The sequence below is a fragment of the Fistularia commersonii genome, chromosome 20 (genome assembly GCF_037954325.1).
Source record: "Fistularia commersonii isolate RoL2024-O1a breed Wild chromosome 20, RoL_Fcom_v1.0, whole genome shotgun sequence".
NCBI lineage: Eukaryota > Metazoa > Chordata > Actinopteri > Syngnathiformes > Fistulariidae > Fistularia > Fistularia commersonii.
The window spans coordinates 2,677,670-2,697,335 of record NC_141303.1 but is presented as its reverse complement, the minus strand read 5'-3'; the positions used below and the strand labels follow the sequence as shown (position 1 = coordinate 2,697,335).

The window sequence follows — 19,666 nt, the reverse complement described above, 5'->3', positions numbered from 1 at the left end:
AAAACCAATCAATAAATCAATCAAAAAAATACTTTGTCTTTTTGACACATTAATGCTCACATGAGCTTCAAGAATCCCCCCCCCCCACACACACACACACACACACACGCACACACACAAAGCAGCTATGTGTTACACCTGTACACATCATCTATTTGCGTTTCTACCTCCAACTTCCAGGGAGCCGCGGAGAGCCCGGGCCGTCGGAGGGGAGATTGAGCCGGTAAAGGGCGGCTTCGGGCGGCGGAGCCCCCCCGGCTCCCCCCCGGCTCGCCTGTCCGTCAGCGGCGGTGACAGACAAGCGAACACGCGGCGCGGGCACGACGGGCTCCGCCGAAGGATAAAGGACCGCAAGAATGTGAAACATTAAGTTGTCGGGTTTCTCTCCACAACCTCCACCTCCAACCACCTCCGCCTCCCCGCGCCTCGACGCTCCCCGGCGGATCCGCCGACCGAGGGAGACGGCGGGATGGGATTCGGCGGAGGCTGACGTAGCCCGGCCATCCGAAGGAGCCGAGCCAGGCTCTAAATATGGGGCTGGGGAGGAAGAGGAGGAGGAAGGAAGGGGCCACCCGAACGCCGAGCGGAATAAAAGGGCAGTCACCCTCCGCGGTCCCCCTTCCACGAACAGGATTCCTCGCCGCGGCTGATCGCGATCCCGGTGCCGGCGGAGGGGGAGCTCGGGAGGGTCGGGCGGCCGGACGGACGGACGGACGGACGGACGGTCGGTCGTCCGTCTATCGCCGCCGCACGGAACCGAGGGGAGGGAGAGGGAGGGCGGCTGAGGGGGGAGAGGGAGGTGTGTGGAAGGGTGCGGGGGGAGCGGCGGAGGACGGGCTCCTGTCCGCCCCCTTCCCCCTCCACCCCGCCGGCTCTGGACGGCCGGGCGGCCGGAACAACTTCAAACATTCGGCGCGACGTCGCGACCGCGAAAATGGAGCTGGTAACTTACGACTCGCCGACACACTTCCTCCTGCCAGCCGGGAACCGTCGAGCGAAGCGGCCGCGGGAGGGGGGAGGAAGGAGGAGGAGGTGTCGGAGGAGGAGAAGGGCGGAGGTGGGGGGAGGACTGGTGCGGCGGCGGCGGCGGCGGCGGAGCTCCGTAACTGGGAGAGCCGGGGAGGAGCGGACGGCGGTTGGCGAAGCCTCAACCCTTCCTGGTTGAGGCTTCCACCGATTCGCGGAGGGGGGGGGGGACTTGGCCCGAACCAATTGGCACGCCGGGCCGGCCCTCGCTCGACGCCGCCGTCCGCCAATGACGGGCCCACAGCTGTCCGGCGGCCGCGGGGGCCGCGGAGGGAGACCGGATAACGCGCGCGGAATGCGGGGTGAAAACTCCCATCGCGGTCGGTGGATGAGGGACCGAGCGACCCCACCTCCACCTCCACCTCCTCTGCAAACGCATGCATGGCAGCCTCACCCTGTGACCAAACCAGGCCGTCACGCCGCTGAAAGGCGTGATAAGGCACCATCAGTGTCCCGCAAATTCACTTAAAGGATGAAAAAAAAAAAAAAAAAAAAATCCAGAAGAGCAGGTCCTCCCCTGAGGCCGGACACCTCCATGCACCCGGTGGGCAGCTTGCAACTCCACCTGCACAGAGGCCGGGTAAATCAAGTGCCAATTTCAAAAAGTTTGCTTTTTTTATTTTTTCCACGAGCTGTTCTGACAGTCAGGTCACGTGTGAGCGGCGCTTCTGCTCATTAAATTTGAATTTTCTGGTCCTTAGAAGGCGCAAAGACAGCCCCGGTTCCTCCGGCTGCCTTTCCGCTTCTGGTCAGTCCTGCAGGCGGCTGCGTTTTGTCATGTCATTCAATCCTCCGTTCTCTTTACCGCTTATCCCGCACTGGCGGGGGCGTCGGAGCCTATCCCAGCTGTCACTGGGGGTGGGGACAGGTGGGGTTCATCCTGGACCGCTCACCTGTCCATCACGGGGGCCACACAAAGAGATATCCAACCGTTCGCTCAATCATCGGCATGTTTTTTGGATTGTGGGAGGAAACCGGAGAGCCCTGAGGAGACCCACGTTTTCACAAAACGCAAAAACACAGAAACGTCCCCCTTTGGAATCAAACTGGGAACCTTCACGCAGCGAGGCGGACGCACTCTATAATAATAAAATATATACGCAGTGGTTCCTCATTTATCGCCGGGGTTATGTTCCAGAACGAGCTGCCGTAAAAGAAAATCCAGGAATTAGCCGTCGCTATTTTTATGTTATCATTTAGATATATTTTAAAGCTTTATGACCCTCCCCCACACTCTAATCGACCTTTCCCCTACTCTTATAAGCAATTCCTATATGACTGTCGAGAAGTTGCAATTTTTCTTCCCTGGTTAGCGTACCTTGGAAGGTGGCGAACGTTTCTGCATCACAGCAGGGGTTGAAATTAATTTAAAAATTTTCACAGACAAATTAACACAAACACAACAGCGCAGAGTAACACTACGAGTGGCGATCGCACGTTGATGCGAAACGAACGAGGACAAATGCCGAACGTAAGCTACGGTAAAGAACATGTTGGTCGCCACCCAAGGAAATGCTTATTGTCCACCAAAATGAATTGAAATGATAAACATAAAATACTTTTTTTCCCGCAAAATAGTAGTACAGATACTTTATTGATCCCGAAGGAAATGAAGGCGAAGCATGCACGGAATACACATTGCACTGATCAAACATATTGATCACATCTGCATACATACAAGCAGTCACTTAGCAGGAAAAAAAAAATACACGAATAAAAATAATCCAACAAGGTAGGAAGTGTCCTGATAAGGTGTCTGGCAAAATTAGATAAAAAAAGGTAAAAATCCACACGAAAGTCTCGTTATATCGATAAAATAAAATATAAATAATCGTTATGACTTTCAATGCCAACGCAGGATATGAAACCAACAAAGTACCAATGTGCACTGTTTCACTCATAAAATCCGTCACTGCAAAAGTGCTGCCGTACGACGTTTGGAAAATGTGTTTGGTTTGTTGAAACCACGGCCCGTTGGCCTGTCACAGCTCTTAGAATCAGCGTGCGCTGCATCGGTTCGAGATAAAACGCCGATCGACTGAAGCCGTGACGTTAAATCCACGCCTCTCTTGTAAACCGGTGTCCGAGAAGATCACTAATACCCGTATGTTCACATTTCAACTGTGTCACGTGATGGCATGAAAAAGTGATTTTCTCAAATACCGGTATCGAAAAAATGAAAATTTCGCACGAAGGAAAGGACGAGCGGAGGGAAATTCGGGAATAATTTCAAATGCTTTGAAATGATTAACGAGCACGACTTTTCGGTAAAACGACGCGTAAGCACAAATGAGCTCCGCGCATTCAAAAGGCAGATTTGTCACTGGAAACCACACATCTGGTCTGCAGCGCTATCAGCACGCGGTCAGGATTCGGGCGAAACCCTACACACTGATGGATCAAATCATGGTAAATACACTCGTCTTATATAAACCGGATAATGAATGAACTCATTAAAAAATACCTGATCTTGCACTGTCCACCCTCCATCGACACACACACACACACACACACACAAACACTCATACCCCCCGCCGTTTTTTTTGCCGCATCCACATTTGCCCTCAAATTTAATGGGTTCACACTCTAACCCTCCAACAGGTTTCATGAAAATGAGCCAGGTGGTCTCGGCTTAATCCTCCCGGTTGACGGACAGACGTGCAATTATACAGACGATATGATTAAGAGCAGCCGAAATGAAATAATCTGGGAACATTTTCTAAAATAATTACCCAGGTATATATTTAGTCTGTTACTGTACTCCCTAAATGGAAGCAGCCGTTACATTTGTTTTTATTTAACTCGCCATTACTGACAGCAATTATAAGCATGATGAACTAATAACTGCAGCAATTACTTGAATATCTAAATGGGAGAGAGCGGGTTTGATAGTGTGTAATTATAATAAACGTACTGACGGCTGCAGGAAGTGCTCAGACTCAGGTACCACGCTAAATACTCTGGCCAGATAAGAGTTATATGCGAAGGTGCAGGAGTGCTATCGACACAATGCACTCGGGTTCGTCGTTTAACATCACATGGGCTGCAGTTTAGTCGAAAAGTGAAACTAATTATTGAATATGTCGTTAATAGTCTGCGGTTTCATGCGGAGCTGGCAGATTCTGTAGCATTCGGTGGCCGCTTAAAGCCGCCATGTCAATCAAATTTAAATGTATTTTCATATTTAATACTCGGATCAAACTTGTAAAGGGTTCACGGTGTGAATTTTGATTAGAAAAAAAAAAATAAGAATAAAAAAGTAAACTCCCCCCGGCTGTTAAAACATCAATTCTTAATATGAATATCAAGGACGTGACCTCGGTGATCTCAATTATAGCGCGGCCCTTCATGTATTCTGTATGTACCCTAAATTACATGCAGAGTAAGCGGTCGCGGTGGTCGTCGAATCAATGTGGTTCAGTCTGTATTTCCGGCACAGAGGAGAAAAAGTACCTCGATTTTAGCGGGTCGTTCGGTTATATCGGGTAGCGGGGATGTTTTGGTTGCATTTAAAGTGCACGCCACACTTGAGTAGTCTGCAACCGGCAGCTGCACCGGACAGCCGTTCACCTCTTTCCTCCAGAAAGACATAAGATTTCTGTTGCACGTAAAAGGGTGAGACTTACGACCGACTGAATAAGAAGAGCCTCGGTTGCCCTGGCGTTGACTTCGCAACCTACATTCGACCAATTATCATCATCTCGGCAGTGATGATGTCCAGCTGGGTGCCTGCTGGAAGGGAATACACAACTAAGTCTTCGGCGGTTTCAGCGTAACGCGTTAATCGGGGGAGATTTTCGTGCCGGCCGACATAAATGTCAACACAGATGCAAGCGCTAAAGGGTCAATATCGTTCATGAAGCAGCGGACCCGACCAAAAAAGGCATTGTCTTTGTGAATTTCATCCTAAATACGGGGCGGTGTTAGCGGGAACCTAACCAGCGACTTGCGGTGGTCGCGAATCAGGAAATGAGATTGCATCGACAGGGTGAGTCTGCAGGCAGGTGGGCCGGTGAACGGGCCAGGAAACCCCCGTTCGGCTAGCGGAGCGCGTCGGAGCACATTACAAATACTCCGATTACTGTTATTAAGTACTTTGGCGGTGGGTGCGTTTTCATTTGAGTCCGTTATTTCTAGTCCGCATTAATCATAATCCACTTCTCACTCAGCTTTCAATTGGGCCCGACCAAATTTGCCAGAGAAAATAAAACATGAGCTAGCAACTTTGTCCGGTTCCCAGGCTACCTCCAGAACGCTTGGCTTGTATCCAAACCTCATATGCATTTTTAGAGTCAATCAACTGATTACAAACAGGCCGATATAAACCCTGGAAAACAGACTAAAAGACCACTGCATCACAAAGAGGCTGACCAAAAACCAAACCGGAGCTACTTCAGGGACCGAGGAAACAGAATGTAAATGAGAGGGCAGCGTCTCTCAGAACTGCTGTGACTTCATGAATTAATAATTTAACGATATTCCATAAGCGTGACGGGTACTCGCCCGATCGGACTCGGGGGACGACGTTCGGACGACCGAAAACACAGAACGGAGCGATTCGGATCTTCGGATTAACGCCGAGCGGGCCACAACTCTCGAATCGTCCGAAAAAATACCCGCCTGACAAAAGTAAAGCCTCATTAAACAATCTATTCTGCCTCCTTTACCGAGCTTTGGAGATTAAGTTAGCGGATTTAAAACACATCAAAAGTAAACGAACCTTTTAGCCTATTGCGTGAGCGCGTGTCTCTTTAAAAACAACGTCTACGGTACGAAACCGAAGAAAACGTGACTCCACTTTGTCAAATTCACCCAGCTCACACTGTCCGTTCCGCGCGGTAAATGAATGTGATGTTTACCTTACGTGAGCTTCTACTTTGCCTCGATTTAGGTTGATAAATAAAACAGCCTGAATTGGATCAACAGACTTTGGTCATTTATCTCAAACTATCCAAAAAAATCCACTTGATTCCCTTTTGGTTGAAAAGCTATTACAAAGCATTTTATGCCAAACCATAAAAGGTAATAAACTGTCATGAGTAAGAACAATGTATCTGAACTGTTACATCTTTTGTTTGTTTAGAAGTTTATTAGGACAGTGTACAAATGCATTAAGCACAGAGGCAGAGATGTTTGTACCAGATTATAGCTCATAGCTAATTTCCATCTGTAGTCCTGTACAATACAAATATAAAACTGTATAAAATAGACAATATATATAAAATATACAGATTACAATATACAAACAGGCAATAAAATATGTCTTTTGCAAGTTGAAAGTGCTATTGTTGTGATATCACTTTAGTTGTCGTTTAGATGTCATTTTAGTTGAATATTTCAGCAAAGCAACGGTCTGCAATTTGCAATGATCGAATACTATTTGTGCAAAAATCGTGACTAAGTCCGACCCCGCGCCCCTCTGTTCCCCTTAGCAGGTGTTATTTTTTCAGCGCCAACTTAACCATCTTGTTTTGCAAGAGGCCTCTCTTAGAAAACGGTATTTTGGGAACTCCATCAAAAGCGCGGCAGTAACGGCCCCGTTGAACCTCTCGCCCGGTTTAGCGGGCGCCTGCTTCCCCGTTCGGACGACGGCGCGTTCATCGGCGTGAATCAACGCTTGGCGGGAGCGGAGACGGAGCCCCCCGACGGGCTGAGCGAGCGATTGACGCGGGATCTGCGGCGATGGGGTCCGGAGCACATGGTTACAGAAGAGTATTTAATAAGGCGCAGCTGCTCATGTTTTCAATATAAAGCATTTATTAGACTAAGGAGAGACGGTGGGTGTCTCCCGTGGGATGGACGGGTCCTCGGGGCTGCAGACACCCGCGTACTCCCACTCTAATAAAGACATGTTTCATGTCTGACTGCTACTTAATAGAGCTGATTAAAAATGCTTTAACTATCCTTTCAACATCCCAGACTTCAGGTGCTTGCCGGTGGCCGCGTTTTACATCGACCGGCGTCGCCGGCGACGACGAGTTTCGCCTAAAGAGAAAAATATCGTTCCCCGTTTACAGCCGAACCCGTTGAACTGGTTATTTTTGGCCCGAACGTGACACGTGCATGTGGAAAACAGGAAAGTTAGAAGGTTGGACGGAAGGAGAACCACAAGGGTCTTAGCTGCACAGCATGCTGTAGGGACCATTCACCCCAAAATAATAGTCATAATAATTAACTTGAAAAAAAAAAAAAAAAAAAATCACATTTTCCTAGTTTCTGAAGAGCTATTATTTATCCATCTAAATCAGGGTTTCTCAAAGTTAGAGATGGTTAAGCTTCCACCGCAAACATTCGGAAAAAGCACTCGGATATCTGGACGCTCATGGTATCGTCCTTAAGTTATTAGACACTCAACGATGAAACCAGTATGGCCGTTTCATATTTTCAGATGATGTAAAATGTTTAAAGAAGCTTTTTTTTTTTTTTTTTTGGAGATAAACAGTAACAGGGTTTCTGTGTTGTTATGTGTTGTTACCAGGAATCTCATGAAAAAAAATTGACCCTTGGACCGAAGGGTAAACCTTGAGCTCGGTCGCGGAGCAAAGATCAATCTGAACTGATGGAAGGTCAGGCGTCCAATTCATTACATCTGGCGCCAGCCGACCGGTTGTAGCTTTGTCAAAGGTCAAGGTGAACATTAAAGATGTGCTCTCGCCTTGGAAAATTCACTCAGTAATCATCACGACATTTCGATGGGATGTCGTCATTTACAAAGGGCCGAAGGCCGACGTCACCGCGGCATCAAAAACGTCCCGCAAAAACACAACGTTGTTAAAGTCCGACGACCGTTTTCGAAGGCGAGCAGCGTCGCCGGTTTAGCGTCCCCAATCCGGCACGGTGTAAAAAAAAAGGGCAAAGTTCCCCCCCCCCCCCCCATTGCGGAGAACTTCCAGAGGAAAATCCCACATGTTAAGGCACTTTGACAGGATGTCCTTTGATAAGTAACTATTCTTTTACTTCGATTCTCCTGGAAGCGTCTGGAGCGTCCCAGGGGAGGCACGGCTCGCGCTCGGCGCTCTCGCCCGGCTCATTCTGGAGGGAGTTGATGAAATTGGGAGATAGTAGTTGTAGAGGTGTAAGCTTTTTCTGTAATACAATGGGAACCAACGGAATTTCTCATGTGTCGATTAACCGAACTATAAACCCAATCATCCGCGTGAAAGCGCTCACGACAGGGTCTGCTAAGTTTATCAAATGAAATCTTTGGGTGGTGGGCAATAGAAGACAAATACCATCTGGCTCCACCGTTACCGAGGGAAGGGAACGGTCTCTGTACGTGACTTATCCAAAAATCCAAACGAAAATATCCATTATGGACAAATACGAGGGGGAAGAAAAAAAAAAACAAAAACAAATCACGCCCTTTTTTTTTGTTTTTCATTTTGGGCCACAAAAGTTCCCGGTGAATACATTTTCAGAAACTTTTACATTTACCCATTTCATTTCATCAAGATACAGTTCTATTGTTCCAATAAAAGGTGATGATATGTTTGTCCCATGTCTTTTTTAACCTCCATTTTTGAGCATTTACATGCAAGACCGGCGCCTAAATAGGCATCACAGGGGTGCCAACGATTGTTTGTTTAAAGAAGAGACATATTGAATTTGAAGTAATGGCAGGAAGGAGTTATTTTGCTTCCTCCTGATGAATGAAGGCTGTGACGGGGATTCATTTGGTGGTTTGAATACTCAACACACCCTTGCTCTTTGGGCATGACTTTGCCAAAATACGCACATCCTCACACAAATTCTCACCTCTCCGGCTTCTCCATTAGTCAAAGTGTCCACAGTAGTTGCATTAGTTTCTCAGGCAATCCTGCAGCAGCTGGTCTGCAGTACAGCACGAGTGCAGTTTGGGGATAGAAGGTAAGAATTTGGAGGTAAGGCCAAAGATTTCCTCATACCGGCAAATTATTAGGTATGCCAAGATCAAAACTTGGGAGAGGATATTGCTGTCCTCTCCGCAAATTTAAAACATCTGCATGAAAAAAAAGCGATACTTGCAAAGTATGCGCAATAAACGGGCTTCGTCAGCCACGCGGCAAAAGCCCAAGCGACGCACGATAACGCGACTTATAGAAAACGTCGCGATCGAATACGAGCCGATCGACATCGACGGCAACTTTACGCGAGGGAGGTCTGACAATCCGGCAAAATGGGACGCAAAAGAGCTCGGATCGAGCTTTGAGAGGCTCGGGGGAAGTTTACGACATCCACGCGAGAACCCGTAACATCTGGACTCCGCTCTCAGAACCCAGATCGCTGATTTAACTCTTGGCCGGGCCAGTTTTGTTGTACATGACTTAACAGCTGTCAGTGAAAGATCCCCCTCGGCGTATCTTCTGGCTTGGAACCATTTCAAGACGACGAGCTCTGCTCCGACGGCGGTCGCCGAGATCTCGCCTCAGAGATTAAGCCGCGTCCAAAATACCAGCGAACAGCTCGCGAATCACCCAATCGGACCTCGAGCGGACGAGACGAAAGAGGAAAAAAGGCCGGCAAACAACCGGAGGAGGCCTAGATACTCGAGACGGACCGGTCGTTGTGGACAGCGCCAGAATATTATCGATGCGTTACGGCCCAAACTGGAAGAAGCGCAACAGAGACCAGCGGGAGACGATGCTTTCGGACTTAAAACTCACCCTCCCTTCATTGTGAAGTGTGGATTCATCCAATCAGATTATTCCGACTGGAAAACCAGGGATGCTATCGATACCAAAGCCGCTATCGATACCACTTATCGGTCTTTATAGATCTTCACTGCTCTGAATGAATGGTTTTATAAGCGAAAAAAAATGAAAACAAAAACCGCAAGCGTTGTTATCTTTCTTCAGAACACGAGGGGAATTTCTGCTTTCCAACTCCCCGCCATGACTGCCTCCTCCGGTTTGTCCATTTCGGACGTTTTGTCAGAGACCAAGTCGTCCTCGTCTCCCAGAACGAATCTGAAAGCGACTTCCTTGTTCGACCGCTGTAACGTCCTCTGTCGGCGTTAGCCGGTTCCCCCTCTCACGCCTGCTGTTGGACTAGAACGAAACAGCGTGATCTGCGACGGCAAACACAAGCGGAACCGTATTTCCCCCGTGCGAGCTCTATTCGCCGGCTCCCCGGTCATCCCGGAATTGATTCTGAAATGTTATTGTTTTCGAATGATTAAACCGAAGAGGCTTACCACTCTCTCTGAACTTTGAGAACTCCCCGTTGAGGTCTGCTCATCGGGTTGGAGCTTCTTTATGTTTCATTTTACTACCTTTTGTATTTCACTCAATGTGTTGCGCCTCACTTTTCCCCGACTGTTTTTTGAGCGTAACGGTTTAAAAACCCGGATCGGGCCGTTCTGGTTTCCCTTGATCAATTTCGCAGAGGTGAAAAGAAAAACTCCTACTATCTCACGCAGGATACAAGATGCAAAGAACAAAAGGAAAACCTCTCTCACAAGAAGCCGGCGAAGTTGGACGCCGCTGCGTTCACGGCCTTGAAAACAGTCTCCAAAAAAAAAAAAAAAAAAAAAGGTGGTTAATTTCTCCCATCTGGAACGTCAACAAAGGGATATTAAAACGGTTTCTTTCTAGAAAGCAGCTCCGGATAATCTGAAGACCTCAACGTGAGCAGTCCGGCGAATCGGTCGCCGTGAATCGGCGGAGACGGTTTAATGTCACTTATTGGCTTTTGTATCTGCTCTCTAACTGCACCGGAACTTAAATTTACTGGATTTATTTCATTAAAACGAACCACAGGTACGCGACTTTTAATGCTAACCGGTAAAGCGGCTGCGTTTTTTTTGGTTTTGTCATTGACGTTAATGAGTTATTAGCGACGGAGTTGCTTGAGAGGTTTCTGCGGTTGCTCTGATATTAGCATCTACAATTGAATCGGTTGTCCAGAGAACCTGCAGCTTCGGTCTCTGCCGGGAGGAATCTACCTTCAAGCTGAGAGAAGAAAAAAATAAAATTAAAAAAAATCATTTCATGGTTTGGAGATTTAGCTCGCTCAGGCAGTGACTCACTGAAGAAACCAGCGGAGGCAAACTGGGATTTACTGTCACCCTGAAATTTCCACACAGGCATGTGCTGCGGATAAACACACGTTTGACTCGTAAAACGCGATTCCCGCACACGCATTTGGTCCTAAATCTGGCCGTCTCAAAACAAAGAGGGCCTCCTCTGACCTGGTGATAATTTCTGCCTCATGTTAAAGTGTCCTTGACAAGAGACCGTAGCCCTAAACATCCAGATGCCTGGAGCGCTGTGTAGACTACAGCAGTCGGCTTTCGTGAAAGCAAAACGGACGTGGCAGAAGTTGCCGGAAAACGTCTCATTCTCGATCCAGAAGGAGTCGTCTTCGACTTTTCTATCCGAGATCTGAAGCGATCGGGAGCCGTGATCGTTGCCGCAACTCAAACCGGCGCTCTGAGGGCGACGGCGGTTTGTCAGTTTTTCTTCACGGATCGAGTTCTGAAGCGTCTAAAGCAGGGGTGTCAAACTCATTTCTCATGGCGGGCCACATACGGCCTAGGTAGATGTCAAGTGGGCCGGACCGTTAAAATAATAGCATATGCAACAATAAATAAACAAAATATCATGTCTTTCCTCTTTTTTGGTGTAAAGAAGTACAAGGGCATTAGAAAATCTTGGAATTTAGTGACCAATCCCTTTACAAAACATTTCATGAAACACCTCATATTTCCTTAGACAAAAGTGCAATTTACTTTTATCATTCACATGGATGAATTGCAATCATGTGATCATGAGATCCCACTGATCGTACAAAGGCACAAAACTTTAACAAGTAATTGGTATTGAAAAATATAGTAATGCACTTTAAGATTAAATGAGACTTATAAAGAAAGGGATTTTTAAACTATTTACACATGTGCATATAAAATCTAAATTGAATCCCTGCCTTCACCCTCCAAACTAAAAAGGGTGCTATTAAATGTGTAAGGATTGGAGTATTCACCTGTCCTGTAAATGTGTAAACGTCATCCATGAAACATGCAAACACATACAATACATACTGAAAATGTATGGAGTTGCATGAACAGTAGAATTCCATCATACTAGTTTGTAGTGAAGCTGGTGACTTAACTTTAAATTGCACATTTTCGCTAGCAATTAGCTAGCTGGCTTTTACCGCTGCTTCACTGATTTCTCGGCTCAGGGTGAAAGTGGACGCTGTTTCCTCAGACCCGACAGTAATTCGTTGATCTTATCTCTTCTCAGTCGTCTTTACAAGCTGTCATATTTTTCGCTCTGATGAGTCTCGTAGCGGCGCCGTATATTATATTCCTAAAATACCGAAACTTGTTGCAAACACGCCAAGCACAAAGGTTTCCCGTGCGTCTCCGTAAATAAATAGGACGTAGTCAATTTTTGTTTGAAAATTCTACACTCTTTAACTACTTTTCTCTATTTTGATAACCACATTTTGGCTAATGAGGGCGTAGCGGGGAGGTGGAGAACAGGGTAGAAACAACGTCATAACAAGCAACAGGTGGTGCATTGATAACGTCTGCCGATTGGTCCGTCTCAGTGATGCGGATTGTCGCGGATTGTTCGAATTGCACTTAATTAAAAAAAATAAGTCCTTGTCTTTTAAGCATTTTTTCCCTTTCAAATTATCCTGCGGGCCCGATCGAATTCCCTTGCGGAGATTCACAAAGAGTATTGACTGCACTGGCGCCTGACGAATTCGACCATCCGAAACAAACATCGGGCTCATCGATATCTACCTTATTATGATATCAACGTGCTCATCTATGTATCTTGGTCAGTTTCCCTTGCAAGGGCCGGCGAGGAGACGCTTCGCTAACGTCCCTCCCTGTTTTCTTTCTGACATAATTAATCCACAACCCGACATTCTCTTCTTTTAACTTGACATGAGTGAATTGCTGCTAAAAAGCACCGGAAATGTGTTCTGGCTTCGCTTTCAAAAGACATTTTAATCTCAGTCACTTACGGGTTTTTATTTTTTCTTCCCACCGTTATGCCGTGCTTGAGATTCAACCAAATTATGCGACAACATTTCTTGTTCATCAGTTAACCTTTCTGCGCATCGCAGCCGTCGTTTTGCAATGAGCTTAGCGAATACAGTTATTCTGATTATTAATGTACTCGTGTATTTACATAGATAGCGCGGGAGCCGTATCAGATAACATGAGGTCAAAGAAGACGCTTATGAAAACGAATACTAATATCGCCCGTGAATGTATGAACCGCGACGGGACCGAGCTGAAGATTCGTAGCAACGGTTCAATTAATTCCGCCGCCGATATTTAATTCGGTTTCTCTTTCCCCCGATTGCAATCTGAATCTGACAGCTGATACGAAAAGCACCGCGCGCAATGATTGCTGAGAAAGCGCGACGTAGAAAATGCATTCAGTAGTCGGGGCTCGCCGCCTTATTGGACGCCAGAGGTTAATAGCGGAATTAAATACATCGCGTTCGGGATAGGACACAGCCCTACATATTAAGATTTACTGTTATTGTCACTTTTGCATGTGGATAAACTTGGGTCATGTGAAAACCCCCGCCAAAAAAAAATCTCATTATTTTCCACACGCGTCCGCTGTATATTCTGCAGTCCTGCTGACACGCTGAGAGTTACAAGCGGGTGTAAAATGTCCTCAGCGCTGCTCTTTCAAACAGCAAAGTCAACTTCTTTTGGGAAACTGAAACCCGGGTTTCTCCGGGAAGACGACGACGGCGGCGGCGAACCAACGATGAAAAGCGACTCATCTTTTAAGAGCTTCTGTTTCTGCCTAAAATGACAACCGGATTTAACACACAGGTACAACGGTAGATTTTAGTGCTGGAGAAACAAGGACGGCTCCCACGTTATACAGACACATGCAGCCTCTCTCGTATATCTGGACATTTAAGGGTCTGCCATCGACCTCTTGTGTTTTTTCAGACGGCGACGCACCGAAAAACTCCCCGTCATTATCCAAACAGGGACTTTCTTGCTGTGAAGCGGAAGCGCTAACGTGCCGCCCTTGCGCTAAATTGCGTTTTCAAAACCATCAATCCCTACGGGAACTTCAAGCCCCATTAACATGTTTTTCTCCCGCATTCTTTATGGAGATGTTGGTCGGGATCGGCCAAATAAAAGAAAGAAAAAAAAATGGGAATATTTGTGGAATTCAACTTTTGTGAATGCCCTGTTTTATCACCAAAAAAAAAAAAAATAAATAACAATGCGGTATTTTAGTGCAATGTGAGGAAAAGGTGGGACGGACGGAATAACTGACGTGCAAAATATGTCAACGTTATTGAGAATATACATCTTTGGCGATCCAAACTCAAAGTGCGGCGATAACAATCAACCGTAATAGCTTTGAATATGTGCATTATTTAAGCATTAAAATCAATGCGTGGCGGGAAATTCATCGCTTAATTGCCTTTACGACGCTTTGCAGTCCTGCGCGGAAACTTATCGAAAGGTGCGAGTCATTAAAAAAAATAAGAAATAGAAAAATCAGACGCCAGTCATTAAATCGTTCATATTTGAACGGATGGCAGTTCTGACGGCGCGATGGGGCGTGAGCAACCATTTGCCAGATCAAGGAGGAGAAAATGTGTCGAGGAGACACGCGGCGAGATGTGAGAGCGCTCGGGAAACTGCGCAAGATTAATGTTCAACTACAATAAAGTGTCAAAGAATGGCTCGGCGCATTTGTTTTCTTTTCTTTTTCTTTTTTTTTTCTCTTTCTTTCCTCCCTCTTTTACACTCCGGATCACCCTCGCGGCCGCCTACAAATACGACACTTGGCAGAAAACCGAGGCGGGTCATTTATGACAGCGGAGGAGGAGGAAGAGTTACGCTCGGGCTAAAGGTGGCTGTTAGCGGAGGGTGCGTATCAACAGGCGAAGAAAGATTAATGGATTAAAAAAAAAAAAAAAAAAAGGCGAGACTTCCGAGAAATTTCTTAAATGAACCGCTTAAACGTAAACCAGCAACTCCTCCCGTACGATTCTGTATTTACTCCTGTTTACAATCAGTGGATCACTATTACGGAATAAAACAAAAGGACAGGCTCTTGACCTCTGACCTCTGACCTCTGACCTCTGACAGAAAAGTGTTGTTGCAGCCGGCTCGCAACACTCGCGCGACCGCGAGCTGAAATGATCCGTTATTAACAGTAATGCAACATTAATAATAGGTGTAACCAGAAGAGCTTCAGACTCAGGGCTTAAAAAAAAAAAAAAAAAGACATTTGCTTAGCGGCGCTTCTTTTTTTTCTTTGTTTTTTTTTTATTTTTTTTATGCCGCATCTATTATCACCCCGAGAGCGACGAGCGTTTTCTCCGGAGGAAGGTGAAAACCTGTCAGAGGGCCGGGGGGCGATGATATCCAGGAGCGCTGGCCTGAAAATACTGACGTGTGTCACAATATCCGCCAAAGTGCGAAGCGTCACGGCGAACGCTAAACACGGATTAATTAAAAAAAATAAAAATACAACAATTTCCTTCGGGATAAATAAAGTTGTTCTCATCTCATCTCATTACTCAGGAGTTCTGAGGAAGAGCGCGGCCAAACTTTTCTTTAAATATTTGTAGAAATCAACAGCGTTCAGAAGCCTTCTAGAAACATATGCTGCAAGGTGCAAATTACAGGAGAATATTCAATTCCATTCCTATTCAAGTTTTGTATTTATGTATGCGATCCCAATTTTTGAATTCCTTTATTTTTCTCCGCCTGTTTCTTTATATTATTTCGCGACCGTCGATCTCGATGTAACGGCCGGCTGCTTTTTCTGATCGAGTCCGAGCCGTGAGCGTTATCCGGCCGCAGAAAGTAAAAAAGCGATAATGATAATAAAAGGTTAAAGCGACGTCTGCTGTCGCTTTCCAAGCAACTCCCGGTGCTTCATATAATAGAAAACTAACTTCATCTAAAAGCCATCAACATTCACAAACTAGTAACAATCACACTCCGAGTTGGCGAGACGGAAACCGAGACGCTGAAAGCGGTTTATGAAAACTTTTCCCGTCACCGTTGTGCAAAAAAGCCTGCAAACGCCGTGCTTTTTTTAAATCGAAAGAATTACGACCTCCGCTCGCTTTAAGATGAGAAGCGTCGAGGCGCGAGTCGTGTCGTCCTTTTTGTCACGACACGTCAAACGCAGCGGCAACGCCGAGTATGTTTAACAACATTACATCGCCCAAATCAACGTTTACGTCGGGCGTGTCCAAAGTCTGGGCCCGCAGCCTGTGTCGTAAAATTAGTAATAAAATCTAACTCACTCCGTTCTTCTATTTCATATTTTTCATCTGAGTCTAAAATTGAAATAATGAAAAACACTGCATTTCTCCTTTTTGATTTGCAGTAATAGAAGGATTTACACGGCCCTCAATGTTTTGTACTTCTGAATAATATTACTTTTAGTGTTATTTTCCTGTTCACGTTTTGAATTTTGAAGTTCATGATGAGTGTTTAATTGTGAATAATATGTAATGTTTCCAAAAAACCTGGATATGTTTCATCTTTTTGATTTTTTTTTTTTTTTTTCCCAAACACACTTTTTCCTCATTTTATGTGGTATCTAAATATCATTCTGGAAAATTATGCCATTTGCAATAAAAAATAAATAAATAAATAAATCATGAAATAGTTTTATTTGCATTTAATGTTAATGTCTCGAAGAATGTCAGTCTGAATGGCTCGGATATTTTGACCTCAACAAATGCGTCCCTCTTTGCAAAAAAAAGTTTGGACACCCCTTGTTTACACGCTTTCTCTTATCACTGCCTGCATCAAATAAATCCACATTTTTGCGATTTCAATTTCAATTTTCAAGCGGAATCTCTACACAAACGGGGAGCTGTGTTTACGCAGGGCTATTTTAAAATACCGCGTAGCATTCTGTTTCATCTCAATCTGCGCTACTTGCACAGTCTATAGCTTTAAAAAAAAAAAAGAAAAGAAAAAACACACATGTGCTGCAGATCATTTTGCGATAACCCGTGCTCGGGGACGGGGGTTCATCCGTGATGTCACGATGGCATCATCCCTTATGAGCTCATTCCCTGGGTGGCGAATTGCGACGGGCGTTTCAGCGTTCTGGCGTTTGTTAACCGAGGAAAAGGGGAGCTTCTTCACATATACAGTAAACCCTTGTTTTTCGCGGGGGTTACGTTCCAAAAAGAACCCGTGATAGGCAAAATCCGTGAGGTAGAAATCTTTTTTTTTTTTTTTTTTTACAATTATCATACAATTAAATACTCTATTATACATCGCTGCTGTCGTCCTTATGTTTTTTTCTTCCTTCTTTACGGAACGAACGGAAGATTCATTCATTCCGTAATGTCGACCTACAGCCGCATAGCTTTTACCTTCCCTTAGCATGTCCAGAAGTTTAACTTTATCGGCGATAGATAGCATCTTCCGCTGCCTTTTGGGCCCTGCAAGGTGCTTTTGTCGGTCCAGAGCATTTTGGGTTTTAGAGAAACTCGAAATTGCAAGAGAATTTGCAGGTACGTCATGTAAATTCGGCGAGCTGTTTTACGTACGTGTACATATTAAACTGCGACGTTATTGACGCACAGGTAGAGAAAAAGCGGAGTGACTTTTTAGCCAATCGGAATGCAGAACACAACGCACGATGCAAATCCGTGAAGTAGCGAAACCGTGAAAAGTAAATCGCGTTATAGCGAGGGATCACTTTAATTAGAATTTAAAACGGGGCAACACAGAAGAAAAGGGGAAGTCAATATATTCACAGGCCGCTTCACTGAACCGCTGTTCGTCCCGCTATCTACAAGATAACCGGTGCTCAATTATGACACAAAAATTATCAGTTTGCTTTTTGCAGCAAATGCAAGTATCCCCGCCTCTCGATGTGGGAATAATAAAATAACAGCATCTGGATTTATGAGTTAAAACGGGCAGGAAAAGAGTTTTGAGATTACAGAGCGACTTTAGGACGTGGAAAAACGACCGTCTGACACAGACAGCCCGGCGTTGGAGAAGTCGAGGTTCATTTAGTGTTTAGACACGCCCTGATTGAGGAGCTCCTGGAGGTGCAGGTGACCCCCGACCCCAGCGCCTCCCGGGATTAAACCGGGATTAAACCGGGATTAATCCCGACTCTCGAACCCAAAGAGGCGGCCAAAGAATCACGGGCTGAGCCGAGGTGGGGAAGGATGGAGAGAGAAAGGAGGGAGATGGAAGACGGATGAGCTATAAAGTTTATAATGCAATTGTGAAACACACACACACACACACACACTCACACACACACACAGGTGAACACACCGTGCCTCCATCCAGCCAATCATGGCAGTAACGAGCTCCCGGGCCGCCGTGTCCCCTCTTGTTGACCTTGTTCCGGTCTTCTCCACGGACGTGGGGGGGGATGGGTGTGTGTGTGTGTGTGTGTGTGTGTTTGTGTGTGTGTGTGTGTGTGCACGGGGGGGGGGGGGGCTATTATCGCGGTGTTGCGTTGCCACTTTATCGGCCGCAGCTGCGTGCGCGGCCGAGAACGTGGCTGGGAGGGAAGGAGGGGGGGGTGAGATAACGCACACACACACACACACACACACACACACACACACACACACGCAGTCCTCCGAAGAAGAGGACGGAGTACCACTCCCTGGGAATCTCCTTCATCACCGCAGCCGCCGTGTTTTTTTTTTCTGACGTGAAATCAAAATAAAGGAAACGCGGCGGCGGCGGGGAATCTGCGGGGAATCTGCGGGGAATCTGCGGGGAAGCGGCGGCGGCTCTGCGGGGCGGAGAATGTGGAGCGGCCGCTACTCACCGTCACGTAGTCCCGGCGCGGCGCGGCGGAGCTCCGGTGTTACACCTTGTCCCCCCTCCCCCCCCCCTCCCCCTCTGCGCCCCCCCCGGGCTCCTCCGGAACGGTTACGTCCGATTATCCCGACGCAGGAAACGAGCACGGCCGTCGCCGATGTTTCGCTTCTCCTCCTCCTCCTCCTCCCCCCTTTTTTTTTTTTTTTTTTTTTTTAAAAAAAAGAAAGAAATCGTCGAGGGGGGAAAGCGACGGAGCGGCCAACAACTCTGTTGACGCGGGCGGAGGCAGCCCTCCTTCCTCTCTCTTCCTCTTCCTCTCTTTCTATCCCATCCACAGCCCCCGGCCCGTCCGTCCGTCCGCGGCGATCCTCTCTTCTCCGGTGTATCCGGTACCTCCTCCTCCTCTTCTTCCTCCCTCCCTCCCCGCCTCCTCTGTGCGAAGGGGAAACTGCGCGCCGCTTTCACTTTGCGCACCCGTCGGCGCGCCGAACAACAACTAGCGGCTCAAGGCGGCCGTTTGGCTGCAGAGCCGAGCCGAGCCGAGCCGAGCGGAGCCTCCTCCCCTCCGGACACCTCCGCCCCCTTTTTTTCTGCTGCAAGTTGAGAAATCCGCTGCAAAAAAAAAAAAAAAAAGTCTCCCCCTGAATTTGCACGGTTCTTCAATTTTTTTTTTTTTTTTTTTTTTTTTTACATAACATGCACATCCTACTTCAGCGCCGAGGCATGTGATGGCAACATGGTGAGGCTTTTAAAGGGGTATCCACGCGGAACTTAAAGGCGGAAGGGGGAGGTGGGGTTCGACTCCCCGGGGCGCAGCCTCTCCTCCTCCCGCCCCCCTCATCCATCCACCCACCCGACCTTCTTCTTTTCTCCTCCCCCCCC

The 19,666-nt window shown here is 46.8% G+C and overlaps 1 protein-coding gene across 2 annotated transcripts in view; it reads right to left on the bottom strand.

Annotated features, from left to right (window-relative positions):
- Positions 1 to 19,418, bottom strand: part of LOC147222579 (bromo adjacent homology domain-containing 1 protein) — a 38,632-nt gene extending 19,214 nt beyond the window's left edge. The window contains exon 1 of one of the 2 annotated variants that reach the window (XM_086167684.1): positions 18,792 to 19,418. The gene's annotated coding sequence lies outside the window, so the exon portion shown is untranslated. Of the gene's footprint in view, positions 1 to 952; positions 1,070 to 18,791 lie in introns of those variants that run through there. The other variant, XM_086167685.1, reaches the window with a different exon arrangement.
- Between the last annotated feature and the right edge of the window lie 248 nt (positions 19,419 to 19,666).